Genomic DNA, 13658 nt, shown 5'->3' with positions numbered 1-13658 from the left:
AGAAATACTGGAGGCTTCTGAAAGAAAACCAGCAAAGTGATTAGATTTTCCCTTTAAAAAATTTCATTGACATCTCTGTGAAGGATGGATTAGAGAGGCATATGACAAGTCAAGAAAATCAGAAAGTAGGTGATAACAATTCAGTAATAATTAGCAGAAGAGTGGAAGTGCCTATATGAAGGCAATAATAATTGAGATATTAAGAAGATGGACATAAAAAGTGATTAGGTTCTTCTTTGAGTTAATAAGTAAGAGTTAATCAAAATAAATTAATGATAGTTGATGTCAAGTTTGAGGCCAAATAGGAGAAAAAGTTTTGGATGTTGCAATCCACCAGAATAAGAAATATATATAAAATCTTGTGTTCAGATTTGGTCAAGTTACTTGCGGTGAATTGTAAATCCAGAAAACAATAGATAAGAGAAATCTTAGCATAAGGGTCTGGAGCTCAGGAGAAGACTCAGAACAAGATACTTATTTGGGAATCTTCAGAGTAGAAATGGCTGATGGAGTTAAAGGCATGAAATAAATTGCCTGTGCAAAAGAGCAGGCAAAGCTAATACTTACATTGTATATACTATATTATTGTTGTCCCTCCCAATTTATAGGTGGGCCACAGAAAGAATACATGACTTTCCAAAGTCACATATCTGTCAAATAATAGGGCCTAGATTTCAACCAAAGAAATATAGCTTCAGATAACCTAGAAACCTCATTGGGGTATGTCAGAACATAATAAATAGATAAGATAAAAAGATGTGGGGAAAAAAAAAAAACTTCAAAAAGAATACCAGGGAAGCAGGAATAACCAAGAGATTGATGATCTTCAACAAAGGTGCCAAGAACACACTATGAGGAAAGATAGATTCCTCAGTAAATGGTGTTAGGAAAACATGATGTCCATGTGCAGAACCACCCCATATGCAAAAATCAACTCAAAGTCATAAACATAAGATCTGAAACTGCAAAAATAAATGGACGGGCCCCAAAAGTACGGACAACAAAAGCAAAAATAGACAAATGAAATTATATCAAATTGAAACCTTCTGCATAACAAAGGAAATAATAAACAGAGTGAAGAGACAACCTACAAAATGGAAGAAAATATTTGCAAACTATGCATCTGAAAAGGGATTAATAAATAGAATATATAAGAAACTCAACCAATTGACAAAAAGTCCAAAAAATCACATTAAAAATGGGCAAATGTCATGAATAGGCATTTCACAAAAGACAACATACAAATAGTGAACTGGTATATGAAGAAATGCCCAACATCATTAATCAGCAGGGAAACACAAATAAAAACTACATATCTCCTCTCATATGTTAGAATATCTAATATTAAAAAGATGGAAGATAATGAGTTAGGTAGGATATAGAGAAAGGGAACCCTCACATACTGTTGGTGGTAATGTAATAGTATAGGCATTATGAAAAATGGTATGGATGTTCTTCAAATTGTTAAAAATAGAACAACCATACAACCACGTGATCCAGCAAGTTTACTTCTAGGTATATCCAAAGAAAATTAAATTCATATGCCAAAGAGATATTTGTAGATATCTGTATTCCCATGTTTCTTGTAGCATTATTCAGAATAGCTTATGTATAGAATCAGCCTAGCTCTCTATCAATGATGAATGAAGTCTGTATAAATATGTATGTATATATATATACACATAATTATAGATTATAGTTATAGACTATATATATAGCATTCCATCATGTATATATATGTACACGTTCTATAATATAGTATCTATAGTAATATATAGTATTCCATTTTGTGTACCTGTACTATTCAGCCTTAAAAAAGAAGGAAACCCTCTCATTTGCAATAACATTGTTGAAGCTACAGAATATCATGCTAAATGAAATGTCAAAGAAAAAAATACTGTATAATGTCACTTGTATGTGGAATCTAAAATGTCAAACTCATAGAATCAGAGTAAAATGGTGTTTACTCGGGGATGGGAGGTTGTGGGAGGTGATGAGATGCTGATTCAAAGATACAAAATTTGAGTTAGACAGGAGGGATGTGTTCAGGAGACCTATTGTAAAGCATGATGACTATAGTTCATAACAATGTATTGTATACTTGAAAATTGCTAAGAGAATAGATTTGAAACATTTCCACCATAATGGTAAATCATCTGTATGTGAAGTTATGAAAATGGCTTGATTTAGCCATTTTGCAACATATACATATATCAAAACATCATTTAAACCATACATATTTAGAATTTTTATTAGACAAATTAAACAATTTTTTTTAGACAAAGTCTCACTCTGTCACCCAGGCTGCAGTACAGTGGTGTGATCTCAGCTCACCGTGGCCTCCACTTCCCAAGTTCAAGTGATTCTCCTGCCTTAGGCCCCCAAGTAGCTGGGATTACAGGTGCCCACTACCACACCCAGCTAATTTTCGTAGTTTTAGTAGAGACAGGGTTTCTCCTTGTTGGCCAGGTTGGTCTTGAAATCCTGACCTCAAGTGATCAGCCCGCCTTGGCCTCCCAAATTTTTGGGATTATGGGTGTTAGCCACAGCACCCAGCCAAAAATTATTATTATTTTTAAAATAAAACAAAAAAGAGCCAAAAAATCTCATTTGATAGAATTTGAAGGTGAAATTAGTTCAAGACGGTTAGTCACCAGTGCTAGAGGTGGTACATCAATAAATAAGGAGAAAACTAAAATGTTTCTGTTGGAATTGAGACCTCCTAAGTCATTGGTTATCTTAGGAAAACTTAAGTTTTTTATGGCTTAAGAAATATAAGGAAAGATACAAAATATATGGAGCAATTTGTAGTACCTTTATCTTGAAACACTACTGTAAAAGAAAGGAGATTGGAAGGGATATAACAAAACAGTATAGGCCAGGAAGAAGTGATGTTGAAAATGGAAAAAAAAAAAATGATTGAAGCAGTAAGTTCTGGTGAAGGCTGAAGTGGATGAGATCAAGAGCACCATTAGAAAGTTATCTTCAAATTGTAAGGTACAGTTTAGAGATAATAAGTGCAGGTACAATATATATAATGGAGAAAGTGAAGAAATTTGTACTAGATGTTTTCTTTTCTTTGAAAAATAAAACATAATGCGTATTGGTATTTTTTAAAAAGAAATGAAATACTTTATCCTTAAAAATCAACTCTACCCATTTCTAATAACAATGTTGTCAGCCATCATAACAGATGAGTAGAAGAGAAGGTTCTTTGGTCAAAGGGGAGTTTATAATACATCTTCATATATGCCATTGAGATGACTAAATTACACCTGACAATAAGCAGAATCTTGACTGAAAATTGAGTTATTTGACAGAAAAAGGAACTTTAGTGCTAGGAAAATTTTCTAGTGATGTTTCACTTTATTTATGTTAACAAAACCCAGAGTCCCAGGCTAACAGTGAAGAGCTACTCTTTTCTGGGTACTCCCACGTGTAAGCACAATACACATGGGAATAAAGTTCCATTTGTTTTTGCCTGGGGCTTTGTAAATTAGACTGGCCAAACATCCTTAATCTGTGTTTGGCCAGTCTAATTTCCAGAGCCCAGCTTGAGAATGTAAGATGGCTAAAGGAAAATATTTTTTCATTTCCTACAGTTTTGATGATGAAAATGAGATAGCTGGGACACTTCACTTGCTCCAGATGCAGTTGAAATCTGGGACCCTCTGACAACACCAGCTCAAGATAAATTCTTATTAAAGTCAGCCTCCCAGATTTCTGTCTGCAGATTTCAATACAGTAAGGGTGGGAAAAAGCCTCTGTCTTTTTTTTTTTCAAATTTAGATTAGCTGAAGAAAAAGTAATTTGCTAAAATTTGTTCTTTGGATTGTGACTCCTGTGGATTTGTTCCCAGTATTTGCTGGTTATTGATCCTTTCTTTCCCGGGGACAGCTATTGCTTTCCTATGTTTCTCAGTTTGTGTCATGAGCACCTGGTTTGACTTTCTGCAAGGTTATACATGTTGTGGGACCTACACCTTAAGGCAGTCAACTGCCTGGTTGCAGATCCTGAGAATATGTAGATGGAGGGGCAGAAATGTGAGATGCACCTCCTTTGTGGCTGATATCCTACCAATTGTTACCAGCTCAGAAGGCTGATCGAAGTCTTTGAGTCTATCTTTGGGAGTGCATCTGGATCAGAAAGACTGACTCTTTTGAATACTCTTTGGAGACACTTCTTGGCTAAGCTACAAAATGACTGCTTTGGTGTTGGATCACAATTAGAATAGGTATACTTTTGGCTTAAGAAAGGGTGGGGAGTGAACTAAATACTGCCAGGAATATTTACTGTTTGTCATGGCGGCATTTTTTCAGTGTGCTATGGTCAGAAGTTGGCCTAATTCGAGACAAAATTTCAGAGCCTGAAATGAATTATGTTTAAGGCCTTTTCTCCTAAGCTAAAATGTAACCGTGTGCTTACAATGAAAGAGAATATCCTAAATTGTTTGTGGAATGATTTATTGAAACAGTTCAAAGCCACAAAGTTCTAAGTCTTGGACATAGGAATCTTTTCATTTTCATCTTAGTTGGAACTCTTCTCCCTGATATAAAGAAGCAAATTCAAGATAATATAACTGGATGGGTGGGTCCACCCTTTGACATCATTCAGGCTGCAACCCAGTTCTTTGAGGAATTAAAAACAACTGTCCAATCTAACAGTAACAAAGGAGAGAGGAATGAGTGCCTCCATCTGTCCACATGGCTGAAGCCCTGATCTTTGTTTGCTTTCTTGCCTTTAACACAATTCTCCAACCCCTGTCATGAAGATGTGAGAAACAGCATCATCTGACTTGCGTGTTGGCTTTCATCTCTATTTTCCCTGGGGCTCTTCAAACTGACAGCCGTTTCTTTCTCTGGAGTAAAATCTCCATGCACCATAACTCCACAATAATTCATATAATTCTCCCTATATCACTGTCCAAAATACCAGATTCTGATGTTTAAATTGTGCATTTGTCAGTCTCAAAAGTTGGGTATCATCATTCAAACCTCTCATTTTGCCTTCTTTCTGGTCTTTAATTTGGATTCTTATCCAGGTTTTGTTCCCTGTCAAGTTCCTAGCTGTAATCTCTACTACTATTTGGTTTACCATTTCAATTTTCTTTTCTTTCTTATCCCAGTACCCTTGCTGTGTTTACTAGTCTTCTCTTCTACTTTTAATATTATTATCAGATGTACACATGCTGTGTGTGTAAATATGGGCAGAATGTGCAACTAAACATGTAATTGATACCCCCTGTTCAGTGAGGGTATTCATATCCACCCAGGAAGGGCATGGGCCATAAACTGAAGATTGGCATCCCCCCAAAATTCCTATGTTGAGACCTAAAATCTGATGTGATGGTATTTGGAGGTGGAGCTTTTGGGGGTGGGTTATTAGCCTTCATAAATGGAATTAGTGTCTTTATACAAGAGGCCTTGAAGAACTCTCTTGCCCTTTGTCATGTTAGATTATAGTGAGAAGATATCTGTGTATGAGCCAGGAGGCAGGCCCTCACCAGACACAAATCTGCTGGCACCTTGATTTTGGACTTTTCAGCCTCCAGAATTGTGAAAAATAAATTTTATTTATAAGCCATCCAGTCTGTAGTATTTTGTTATAGCAGCCTGAATAAACTAAGATAGCGTGTGTAAGTAGGTTGTTGAACATTTGTGACTTGCTAATTTCTGGAGACGTGACCGGGAAATATATTGTATAATTTGACCAAGTTGGAAGGAACTATTGAAATCTTGTGGAAAATTATGCAAGGAAGAGGTAGAGATAAACCTCTGCCAACCTCTTAACATACCAAGATTCTCATAGAAAAGCATGGGATTTCCCATACATACACATACAGGGAAAAAAAGATTTGCTTTCTTTTCCCTGGCCAGATTCAATCCTTGCTTTCCGTATCTTCAAAGCAGAAAAAGTCAGAATGATGAGTAAAGATTGCCTATGAACACACAGACACACACAGAATCTGAAGAGTTTAGATTCTGCTTCTAAAAAGATTATTATTCTAATGGAAATATTTTTGATCCTGTTGCTTTAGGGATATCTCCATTTCAACAGTGATGTGAGGACTTTCCACAAAGAGGTCTAAGAGGGAAGTAAAGATACAGTTTGACAAGCCTCTCTGGGAAGCTTCAGTCTCTCTGGTAATATTGGATAATTATGCAGTATGTATTAATCCACAGTGTGTTCACACAAGTCATTGTCAAATTTTAAGAAAAATGGACAGAAGATAGTTTGGAATAAAGCATAAAATATTATTTATAACATTATTAATAACCATCTCAAAAATATAAAATGTCTTTTTATATTTTTGTTCCTTGTAAGTCAGTCTTAGAACAAGATGTTCTCTCCAGTTCATTGTTTTTCTAAATACACATTATATTTATTGACTGTAATTCTCTACTAGAATTCACTCTTCGGTGTGTAATCAATGGAATATAATCAGTCCTGCACTTTGGTCAGTTCAGAATATGCAAATGCTGTTCTGGAAAAAAGTACAGCTTGCTCCTACTGATAGTGTTACCTAACTATGTCCTGATTACAAACTTGGCTTCCCGGGGAGAAAGTGATCTATGCCAAAATGGAAAGTGTAATGAAGTCCTCTAAACCTCCGGGAGAGGCGATTCTGTCTAATATGTCTCTTAGAATGGAGTCATAATTTACTTAATTTCTAGACGCTATCACTCTTCACTTCTAGGGAGCAGAGCAACATTTGACAAACAGAACCTCCTCAAACTTAGCAAAGAGCCTTTATTTGATATTTATTCGATACTCATTCCAAAAACAGCAATTGGTCTTAGCTGAAAGGCTAATGTTAAAACAGGAAAGTAACTAAATGTTTATGGAAATAAAAGGGCTTTGACTTCACACATGTGAATGAAAAACTAAATAGAGTACTATTAACAATTTCTTGACTGTGGTGAAATAACATAGATATTCTTATAACAGAGTTTAAGGGTTGGACTTCAAAGTCAGGGCCTGCTTTGTCAATTTGCAGCCTAAACCAATAGAGAATAAATGTCAGAATAACCCAATTTGGGTTCGAGCCCTATCTTTGTTCCCATGTGGCCTCAGACGAGATATTTAACCTCTCTGTGCCTTATTTTCCTTATCTGTTAAATCTAGATCAAAATGGTACTGACTTCAAAGAGGTTGTAGGAATTAAATGTGCTAATATTCTTAATACACTTAGAACTGAAACAAACTATGTGTATTAGTATGTGTAAAATAAAATATCCTTGGATAATTAATCTAATGTGGAATTCTAAGTTTTGTCATTAATAAATATAAATTAAAATGGTATTTACTTTATTAGATTATTAATGGATTAACATTTTGCATTACATAAATACTAACTTCTATAATTATTACCTATTAACAAAAACAAAATTAAATATCCTTTAGCAGTAATAAGAATACTTATTACTGACATTTCTAGTTTACTAATGGAATAAAATATAGTATTGTTATTGTTAATAACTTGGAATTTAGATCAGACCGCCTGGATGTGTATTTTGGTTCTGTCATTTACTAGCTCTGTGATAGCTGTAACAATGTTAAGCCACACATTTATTCTCTGCCAGTCTCAGCTACTTCTTCTGAAAAATGGGGCTAATAGTTCCTATGTCTAAGGGTGGTTTTGAATACTGAATGAGATTATATCTGCAAAGTAGCTGGCACATAGTATGCATTCAATAATTGGTGGATATTAATAACTTCTTTAATTTTTATTATGTTCCCAGGTTTGAAACTCGTATCTCATTTTTTCCAAGAAGCTGTCTCTTTTCTCCTACTGCAGTAATTCCTGAATAAAGTCTATTTTTATTGCTTTAACCATTGTCCAAGTCTGTTTTTTCTTTAATAACATCGTGGATTACTGGACTCAAGAAACAGAAGTTCACAAGCCCTAGAAGTGTGCTTGAGTTTCAGTTACTGAGCAGAGGGGCAGAGCCTGCTGCTGCCCAATTCCTGGGGTTTTACGGCAGGTACTCCACTTTTAATTTCCTCTCTCTCCTTAAGCTATCATTTATTTATGTTAAATTTGTATATTTTGAAGTTTAATGAATATATTTGTGAACATGAGTGTTTCAGCTTCATAGGCACACATTGTTAATGTATAAAATGATAATAGGTTGGATATTTCAATCATTTCATTATTAACTAAAGATATACTGTTCTTTTTCACTTACCTTTCATAGATTAGTTCCTTGTGAATCAATAAAGCACAGTGTAAATGTTCTATAATAATTTTGATTGGAATTCAACTCAATTTATCTTATTTGGAAAAACTTAAAATCTTTTATTATAATATTAATATTAGCTTGTTCCATCCTTTAGCATAGAATGTCTCTACATTTGTTCAGATTTCAGATCATATTCTAATTAAAGGTTTAATGTTTACTCCATAGAAATGTATGTATTCTTGGTTAAATCCAAGACATTTTATAATTTTTCTTATTTTTGTGTTTTAGTCCATTCTCACATTGCTATAAAAATGCTACCAGAAGGCCGGGCGCGGTGGCTCAAGCCTGTAATCCCAGCACTTTGGGAGACCGAGACAGGCGGATCACGAGGTCGGGAGATTGAGACCATCCTGGCTAACCTGGTGAAACCCCGTCTCTACAAAAAATACAAAAAAACTAGCCGGGCAAGGTGGCGGACGCCTGTAGTCCCAGCTACTTGGGAGGAGAATGGTGTAAACCTGGGAGGCGGAGCTTGCAGTGAGCTGAGATCCAGCTCCTGCGCTCCAGCCTGGGCGACAGAGCAAGACTCCGTCTCAAAAAAAAAAAAAAAAAAAAATGCTACCAGAGACTGGGTAATTTATAAAAGAAAGAGGTTTAGTAGACTCACAGTTCCGCATGGCTGGAAGGCCTCAGGAAATTTACAATCATTGTGGAAGGTGAAGAGGAATCAAGGCACATCTTACATGGTGACAAGAGAGACAGAGAGGAAGAGGGGGGAGCTGCCAAACACTTTTAAAACCATCAGCTCTCACGAGAACTCCCTCACTATCATGAGAACAGCATGAGGGAAACCACTCCCCATGATCTGGTCACCTCCCACCAGGTCCTTTCCTTGACACGTGGGGATTACAACTGAGATGAGATTTGGGTGGAGACACTGAGCCAAACCATATTATTGTGTGATTAGAGTTTATTTTTAGTTTATAATTTTATTTGTTAATTCTGTTTTAAATAAATGCTATAATTTTTAGGCTAATTTTATATTTATATTTATATTAATAGATGTTGCTTACTAATTTTCCCCATTAGAAGATAAATGTATCATCTATCAATAATGATGTATTTATCACTTCTTTTCCAGTCCTTTTAATTATTGCCTACTTATCTTTCTTTTAATATTGAACAGGACTCTCAGTACTATGTTAAACAGTAGCATTGATAATGGGCATTCCTGTTTTGTTCTGGAATCTAAAAGTAATGTAACAAAATTTTGTCCATATATTTGCTTTATACATTTGATTTATAACCTTTGCCAAATTACAGATTTTTTTTTCTACTTAGAATTGGCTAAAAACTTAAGTGAAAAAATTATTGTTAATCTCTATCAAAAGTTTTTTTTTCTTTTTTCCAATTAGAATAATAGCTAGGTTTAATTCTATGTAGTCGCTGGTAAATTACATTTATCAGTTCTTTTTTTAAAAATTGTATTGGAATATAATTCATGTACTATACAATTTACTTGTTTAAATTGTACAATTCAATGGCTTTAATATGTTCGCAGAGTTATAGATTCCTTTGTTACTGAACTATACTAGCTTTCTGGGATAAATCCTTACTTAATCAAATTATTATTTGTCATGTTTAATGTAGATTTTATTCAGCTATTAACTATTTATCAATTGATATGTAATGCAAAACTCAAAATTGTGATAAATTAAACTCACTTCTGCATCTGTCTTCCAGATCATGAAACAACATTCTCAGAACCCCAGAAGCCCTTATTCTCTTCCTGTTATTTCCCTTTCTGTCAGAGAAACCACTATATTGACTAGAGATTACTTTTGCCCATAATTTCTTTATATAAATGAAATCATAAAGCGTATATTTTTGTGCCTCACTTTTTTTTTTCAACCCTTATATTTTGAGATGGATCCATTTGTATGCAGTTAAAGTTTACTAATTCTCATTCCTGTCTGAAATTCCATTTGCATAAATGTACTATAATTTAATTACTCATTCAGCAGTAGGAAGAAATTTGGAATGTTTCCAACTTGTGACGATTAATAGTGCTGCTGTGAACATACTTGTCAGTGTATTTTAAAAATGCAAGTATACCTTTCTGTAGGGGCTGTGCTAGGAGCAGTATTGATGAGTTATAAGATACATCACGCTCAGCCTTTGCAGATTTTGCCAAACAGTTTTACAATATTTGCCTCTGTTAGCTATTTTCTTTTTTTTTCTTTCTTTTTTCTTCTTTTTTTGAGACAGACACTTGCTCTGTCACCCAGGCTAGAGTGTGGTGGCATAATCTTGGCTCACTGCAACCTCTGCCTCTCAAGTTCAAGTGAAATAGGAACACTTTTACACCACTGGTGGGAGTGTAAGTTAGTTCAACTATTGTGAATGACAGTGTGGTGATTCCTCAAGGATCTAGAACCAGGAATATCATTTGACTCCGCAATCTCAATACTGGATATAGACCCAGAGGTTTATAAATCATTCTATCATAAAGACATATGAATACATATGTTTATTGCAGCACTAATTACAATAGCAAAGACTTGGAACCAACCCAAATGCCCATCAATGATAGACTGGCTAAAGAAAATGTGGCACATATACATCATGGAATACTATGCAGCCATGAAAAAGAATGAGTTCGTGTCCTTTGCAGGGACATGGATGAAGCTGGAAAACATCATTTTCAGCAAACTAACACAGGAACAGAAAACCAAATACCACATGTTCTCACTCATGAATGGGAGTTGAACAATAAGAACACATGGACACAGGGAGGGGAATATCATACACCAGGGCCTGTCAGGAGGTGGGGGGCAAGGGGAGGGAGAGCATTATGACAAATACTGAATGCATGTGGGGCTTAAAGCATAGGTGATGGGTTGATGGGTGTAGCAAACCACCATGGCACAGGTATACCTATGTAACAAACCTGCATGTTCTGCACCTGTCTCACAGAACTTAAATTTTAAAAATAGCCAACTAAAGTTATTGATTCATTTAGATTTTCCTAAATTAATCATCCAGTTATTGCTTAGATTTTGTGATATTCAATACATATGCATTTTAAGTGGATGTAGTTTCTCTCTATTATGACTCTCATCTGAATTTAACACCATTTTTTGCCCCTTTACATTTACAAACTTCCTTATTATGCAAATTGTCAAAAATACACAGAAGTAGGGAGAAAATAAGTTCCCTGCATCCATAAGCTAGCTTCAGCAACTATTGTTTCAAAAGTTTATATTCTACTTTTTTTATTCTAAAAATTATTTCAACCTTTAATGTTTGTCTTAACAGATAAAAATGTCTTTAAATATACAATTAACTGCTTATATTTCTTCACCTAAAACATATTTTGTCAGAATTAACTATTTTTTTGCTCATTTTTGCTATGTATTTCTTTCCTTTACATAATAGCCTTTATTATTTAGAGCCGTTTTAGATTTGCAGCAAAATTTAGTAGAAAGTATGAAGATTTTCCACTATCCCCACACATGCATAGGCTCTTCCCACTATCAAAATTCTCTACCACCATGGTACATTTATTACAATCAATAAGCCTACATTGACACATCATTATTACCAAAGTCCATAGTGTGCATTAGGACTTATTCTTGGTATTGTATATATTCTATGGGTCTGGACAAATGTATAATGGCACGGAGCCACTCTCCTAGTATCATAAGAATAGCTTCACTGGCCTAAAATCCTCTGTGCTCTGCTTCAATTTCATTTAGCTCTGCTCTGATCTTGGTTATTTGCTTTCTTTTGCCGGGCTTGGGTTTGGCTTGTTCTAGTTTCTCTAGTTCCTTGAGGTTTGACCTTAGATTGTCTGTTTGTGCTGTTTCAGACTTTTTAATGTAGGCATTTAGGGCTATGAAATTGCCTCTTAGCATGACCTTTGCTGTGTCCCAGAGGTTTTGATAGGTTGTGTCACTATTGTCATTCAGTTTGATGAATTTTTTTAAATCTCCATCCTGACTTCGTTTTTGACCCAATGGTCATTCAGGAGCAGGTTATTTAGTTTCCGTGTATTTGCATATTTTTGAAGGTTCCTTTTGGAGTTGATTTTCAGTTTTATTCCAATGTGGTCTGGGAGAGTGCTTTATATATTCTCAATTTTCTTAAATTTATTGAGGCTCATTTTGTGCCCTATCATATGATCTATCTTGGAGAAGGTTCCATGTGTTGTTGAATAGAATGTATATTCTGTGGTTGCTAGATGGAATATTCTGTATATATCTGTTAAGCCCATTTGTTGCTGGGTATAGTTTAAATCGATTATTTATTTGTTGACTTTCTGTCTTGATGACCTGTCTAGTGCTTTAAGTGGAGTATTGAAGTCCCCCACTATTATTGTGTTGCTGTCTATCTCATTTCTTAGGTCTATTAGTAATTGTTTTATACATTTGGGAGCTCCAGTGTTTGGTGCATATATGTTTAGAACTGTGATACTTTCCTGTTGGACAAGGCTGTTTATCATTACATAATGTCCCTCTTTGTCTTTTTTAACTGCTATTGCTTTAAAGTTTGTTTTGTCTGATATAAGAATAGCTACTCCTGCTCACTTTTGGTATCCATTTGCCTGAAATGTCTTTTTCCACCCCTTTACCTTAAGTTTGCGCAAGTCCTTATGTGTTAGGTGAGTCTCTTGAAGACAGCAGATGGTTGGTGAATTCTTATCCATTCTGCCATTCTGTATCTTTTAAGTATTGCATTTAGGCAATTTACATTCAATGTCAGTATTGAGATGTGAAGTACCATTTGTTTATTGTGCTATTCATTGCCTGTATACCTTGGTGTTTTGTTTTGGTTTTTTAAATTGTATTTTTTCTAGGTCCTGGAAAATTTATGCTTTAAAAAGGTTCTGTTTTGATGTGTTTCCAGGATTTGTTTCAAGATGTAGAGCTCGTTTTAGCAGTTCTTATGGTAGTGGCTTGGTAGTGGCAAATTCTCTGAGCATTTGTTTGTCTGAAAAATACTGTATACTTCATATATGAAGCTTAGTTTACCTAGATACAAAATTCTTGGCTAACTGTTTTGTTTGAGGAGCCTGATGATAGGGCTCCAATCCTTTCTAGCTTGTAGGGCTTCAACTGAGAAATCTGCTGTTTATCTAATAGGCTTTTTTTTTTTTTTAATAGGTTACCTGGTGCTTTTGTCTCACAGTTCTTAAGATTCTTTCTTGCATCTTAACTTTAGATAAACTGATGACAATGTGCCTAGATAATGATCTTTTTTGCAATGAATTTCCCAGGTGTTCTGTTTCTTATATTTGGATGTCTAGGTCTCTAGCAAGGCCAGGGAAGTTTTTCTTGATAATTTTCTCGAATATGTTCTCCAAACTTTTAGATTTTTCTTCTTCCTCAGGAGCACCAATTATTCTTCGGTTTGATTCTTTAACATAATCCAAGACTTCTTGGGGGCTTCTTTCATGTTTTCTTATTTTTTTTT

The sequence above is a fragment of the Piliocolobus tephrosceles genome, chromosome 8 (genome assembly GCF_002776525.5).
Source record: "Piliocolobus tephrosceles isolate RC106 chromosome 8, ASM277652v3, whole genome shotgun sequence".
NCBI classification, from domain to species: Eukaryota; Metazoa; Chordata; class Mammalia; order Primates; family Cercopithecidae; genus Piliocolobus; species Piliocolobus tephrosceles.
This window is presented reverse-complemented; position numbering follows the sequence as displayed.